The sequence below is a fragment of the Phalaenopsis equestris genome, unplaced genomic scaffold (assembly GCF_001263595.1).
Source record: "Phalaenopsis equestris unplaced genomic scaffold, ASM126359v1 Scaffold000002, whole genome shotgun sequence".
Classification (NCBI taxonomy): domain Eukaryota; kingdom Viridiplantae; phylum Streptophyta; class Magnoliopsida; order Asparagales; family Orchidaceae; genus Phalaenopsis; species Phalaenopsis equestris.
In genome coordinates, this window is record NW_018164444.1 from 30,011,244 (window position 1) to 30,017,243 (window position 6,000).

A 6,000-nucleotide genomic window follows, 5' to 3' on the forward strand; every position below is an offset into this window, starting at 1 on the left:
AGAGAGATTTATTGAATCAGAGAATTATACGATGACATATAAATAGACAAACTGACGACTTCGAGTATTTAAAAACAACGAACAAAACAAACACTAAAGTGTTTATCAATATCTTCCACATCTAGTTGATGACTTTGCCAAATTAAACTCATAATTATGATAGTTTGATTTTTAGGTTAGAGTGATTGTGGGGTAGCGTTTTTGGGATAATTTACTTTTGTTTATATTTTTTATCATTATTTATAAGGTGAAGTTTTATGTTTATTGGTTAACAAAATTCATAAATTAATAATTAACCTTATAACATATCAATCGAAAATAAAGTAAATAAATTTAGCTATAACACTAATCCTACACTAAAAATTTGAGAATTTCGTTGGTCCGTGCGGACAAAGAGGATATTACGTGTATAGTCCAGATGTTTAATAACATCCGGACACTACCTAAAATACAACATGTCATAAGGTAGTTTGCGGCTCACACTACGTGTATAGTCCAGATGTTTAATAACATCCGGACGCTACATAAAAGACAATAACATTATACTCGCATGTCACCTAATTTCGTTTCATGCTCACCTAAGAAAAAAAGTAGTTTGCGATTCATAATCTGCCACGTGGCACTTATCGCCTTTATTTTTTGCTTAACTAATGCGATTAAATAAGTAAGTAGCCTTCGGGCACCCGTTGGGGACAGCATCATCATCAAGGTAATCATCATTAATTAATGAGCGATCCATTAATTAAAAATGATTAGCGTTAAAAATCTAATCATTTGATGCTAATACAATGAATTTAAAAATTGGCATAATGTAACGGAAAAAGTTGAAAGAATAATGCACGTAACAGTATGTTAAATAATTCTCGAAGTTGTATAGGAATTACGTAGCTTTCGTCCTGAACCGTCGGATTGTTGGAAGTTCGATGGCCGCCTCAGATTCAAAATTATATAATAATATAAATTTGAATTTAAAAATTGCTCCACATTTTCTTATTAAATTTGAGGAAAATTTACATGCACATCACACAATTCATATGTATTTACATTGTTATGTACATACCACTATTTTAAATTTATACATAAAAATGTGCATTTCACATTTAAAATGTGATAATAATATTATTTTTGATATAATATTAAAGATTTGAGTGAAAAGTGTAAATATGAAAGTTTTAATGTGGATATATAAATACATAAAGTGTGTCGTGCTGCGTACCCCTGTTGGTTGGCATCCACGGTATAAGACCTCTCAGGTTGGGAGTTCAAATTCCCTGTGACACAGTTGGCCTTAAGAAGGAAATAATTGAATTGTTTAGACACATTAGTGGCCATTTCTTCAAAAAAAAAATACAATAATTATGAAATAAAATTCATCTTTTAATTTCAAGGATTAAATAATATCAAATCATTTATTCTCCTACCCTTAGATCTGATCTATCCTTGAACTTTGGATGTTATAATTTAATTCCACTCGTTTTTTCCTTATCCATAATTTTCTAATTAAAAACTATACTTCTAAAATACTAAAAATTGATTTTTATAAACATGGATTGTATACAACAAAATGATAAAAAATATTACAATAATGCTAAATTTTTTTTTATGATGAATTAGATTGTAGATTGAGGCGAGCTTTAGAGGTTTTTTTTTTCCAATTTTTACAATGACGCTAAAATTTCAAAATCATAAGCCGACTACATGAATCCTTTTTCTCTATTATGTCTTGTTGAGTGTCATATTTTAATTTATTTCTAGTAGCTTAGATCATTTTTATACAATATGTCCTAATATTTTTAAGTCTACTTCCATCTTTCTTAACATAAGCAAATCTAAAACATCTATTTTCTTAAACAGATAATCATATGGGCAATATTTAATGTGACCAAATCATCTAAGTCGACTCTATATAATCTAGTCTGTTATTGGAGGAACACCAACCACTTCATGGATAATTCATTTTGCATTTTGTCTCAAAGTGTCAAGTCACTCATCTACCTAAGCATTCTCATTGTTTTCATTCCTTTCTCTTTTATTTTTAAAGGAGTCTTCAGTTTGTCTATCATTATATAATTTCATTTTTTGAATAAATCTCTCGTTTGAATCATATGAATGATCAGAAGAAGAAAATAACCAGAAAAGAAGGGCATACGAAAAAGATCACAAACAAGAGAAAGAACATGGATAACCTATGTGCGATAAACCTCGCAAGGATAAGTCAAGTATGTTCATTCAAATAAGATTGAACAGAAGCACATCGAACTAATATCCACAAAAGAATACACACGCAGAATACCCACAACAGTAATTCATGTGTGTTTGGGTCTAGAGTGCTCCCAAGGTGGAGTGTAGAGTGATCCAAAATGATGGGTGTACCGTGGAGCTAGTGACTCAAAAAGTTGGGCATGTCGTAGAGGCAGTCACCCGAAAGTGTGGGCATACCACTGAGACATCGACCCAATGGATGGGGGTGTCGTGGAGGCAGTGACCCAAATGGGTGAGCGTGTTCTGAAAGTAGCAGCCCGACGAATGGGTTTTTTGTGGAGACAACAGCTTGACAAATGGGTGTACATTGGAATAAGCGGCCCGAAAGGGTGAGTGTGTCATGGCGACAACGACCAGAAAGATGGGTGTACCATGGAGGAAATAATCCGAAAGCTGGGTATGTCTTGGAGGTAGTGACTCGAAGGCAAAAGCCTGAGAATGGGTGTGTTGTGGAGGTAGCTTCCCGATAGATGATTGTATCATAGAGGCAGTGACCTGAAAGGGTGGGTGTGTCGTGAGGTAGAGACCTAACGGATGAGTGTGTTGTGGAGGTAGTCACCCGAGAGGAAGGCATGTCATGAAGGTAGCGACCCGAATGATGGGCATATCATGGAGGCAGCAGCCCAAAAGGGTGGGCATGCCATGGGGGCAACGACCTAAAAGGGCGGGCATGCCACGAAGGCAGCGATCCGAAGGATGGGAGTGTCGTGGAGGCAACGATCCGAAATGGTGGGTATGTCATGGAGGCAGTGGCTCGAAGGATGGGTGTCATAAAGGCAAAGACCGCTGAAGGATCGATGTGACATGGAGGCAGAGACCCGAAAGTGTGGGCGTGTCGTGAAGGAATCAACCCGAAGGATGGGTGACACATGGAGGCAGCGGCCCAAAAGGATGGGTGCAGTGGCCCGAAAGGATGAGCGTGTCATGGGGCAGCGACCCAACGAATGGGTTTGTCATGGAGGCAGAGACCCGAAAGAGTGGGTGTTTTGTGGTGGCAATGGCCTGACAGATGGGTTTGCCATCGAGATAGTGACCTCAAAGGGTGGGTGTATCATGGTGACAGTGGCCCCAAAGATGGGTGTGTCATGGAGGCTGCGGCCCAAAGGATGGGTGTGACAAAGAGTTAGTGACCCGAAAGGGTGAGCATGTCGTGAAGGCAGCGACTCAATGGATAGGTGTGTTTTGGAGGTAGTGACCCAAAAAGGTGGGAGTGTCATGAAGGCTGAAGCCGACGGATGGTTGTGTTGTGGGGGCAATGACATGAAAGGGTGGGCATGCCTTGAATGCAGCGACCCGAAAATGGGTGTACTGTGTAGGCAACAAACCAAAGGGCTGAGCTTGCAGTGACGACAACGACCCAATAGATGGGTGTGATGTGGAGGTAATGACCCGAAAAATGGACTGGCACCTAGACACCATGACTCTTGCACCCTAGCTCCAAACCTTTGGCGCCTATATTTCAGTCTCTCGGGAAAAAAGTCGTTTTGAGCTATTTTGGGCATTTAGGCGCCCAAAAATGGTGCATTGTTGTCAAAAATTTGCACCATACTTCTGAGGGCTCGGTTTAGAGGCTTCAATGGCAGTTTTGGGCATCCAGGTGCCTAGGCACCGATCTGTCCCGAAAATGTTGATTTTCACGTAGATCGTCTGTTGGAGGGTTTTTTCGATCAGTGAGCTATAGAGGATCAAATATGAGTAAACTATGATACCTAACTTCAAAAATGAGTATCTATCTTGTCCATCAATCGAAGAATTTTTCGCAAAAGAGTGCTTTCAACTACAGTTCTGGTGGGGCGTTCCAGACCCTAATTTTCCCGCAGCATATGTAGGAGGGCTCTGTGGCTTCCCTTAACCTCAGGGAGGCTCTAAATGGATACATATGGATCTCTAAACACAAGGATGGTCATTAAGCATGTTCAACATCCTGAATAGGCCGACTCAATTGTGAATTTTCTCGGGTAAGAACGAATCGTCACAGAGCCTGGTTTCGTGCCCCAAACACTTACCAGAGGTCTAAGATGGGTGTCTTGGGCTACAGGATACTATGAATGAGTTGTGAATCATTCCGAGCTGGTCAAGCAGACACTCTACACATGTGACATTAAAAATTGACGCCAACACTCTTCTCAGCAACACTTAACTTAATTTGTTTATGATTCTCCTTTAAAGGCCAACATTCTACACCATAAAGCACTGCATGTCTCACCATCAACTTATAATTTTTTTTTTTTCCTTTATGTCTAAATGATACTTTTCTATCACACAATAAGCATGATTCATTCTTTCACTTCAATCAACCAACCTGAATTCTACCAACAACATCCCCATTTATATTACCATCACTTTGAAAAATAGAGCTGAGCCATCTTAAATATTCTCATATTTTAATGATTTGATCACTCATAATTACAAATCTTCCACTAAAGCTACTACCACTAAAATTAAATTCCATGTATTTAATTTTTGATCTACTCAAAAGAAGGCCTTTAGACTCCCAAAATTCAAGTTTTTCTTGAACTCTCTGCCTAGTCATATCCACAATAAGGATATCATTAGCGAAAAACAAACACCAAGGTACTTTCTCCTATAAATGTCCAATAAGAGCATCTGTAACTAAAGCAAAAGGGTATGGGCTTAAAGCCTATTCTTGATGTAATCCAAAATTCTAGATGTTAGATATGAAAATATATAAGAATTGTGTGGCATGAATGCAAATTCCCATAAAAAAATTCAAAGACAAAAACTTAAGCCACCCTCTCTAATGAAAAGGAGCTATGGATAGTGAATTAAATGAAATTAATTAATTGAATTATTCTTTGAATAAGTTAATCCGACGGTGAAAGGACAGCACACGTCATCGAAGGGTGGTTTGCAATGAAGGCCGGAATCCATGACATACAATTAAGTTCATTAAATATGAAAAGTGTAAGACACATTATATGAAAATATGTAATTGTGATCATTCAATTAATATTAATTTGCCACCCATAGAATGATGACTCAATTTCAAATTATATATATTATTATTTGGGCTTAATTTTTCCCAAAAAAAAAGCACATAATTTTAATTCAATTTTATTTTCGGTAAGAACTACCCTAGCCTAGTAGAGTGGACTAAAATATTATTGTTTTTTTCTTTTATTATATATTCACTTTAATTAAATTGTGTTGGATAAAAGCTATTGTCCATTTATAAAATCCAACAAAAAAGTTCAAGGCATGATATGAATTTCAAGACAATCTTTTGAGCAAGAAAAGTTCAAAACTTCAATTAAAATTTATCCAGAACTTCAATTTTAGCAAAATTATAATCAAAATGATTGGTTCGACGAGACAAACCTAACGATACCAAAATCAATCCAATTCTGGCATCATTAAGACACTCAAATGTCGTATGATTGAGAGAACATTTCCGAGCAATCCAATCAAAGTGATTCAGATTTACTCATTACTTGCAACTGGAACTTTATAAACGAGGGAAGGGCTCTAGAGTCTTCAGTTTAGGGAAAGAGTTGAAGTCTTGCATCACTTCTACACTGATGATCTGACAAACGTCTTCTGCTTCTGCAATAGCCAATTTTAGCCGAACACCGTCGGCCAACACTCGTGGGCTATTGTTGACCACCATTGGTAGTCATCTGATCCTTGCAACAAACATAGTACGGACAAGCATACGAAGCAAAGTCGTTATTCATACTTCTTGCCAACCCCGAGGTCAATGCATTGAAATCCTGACTA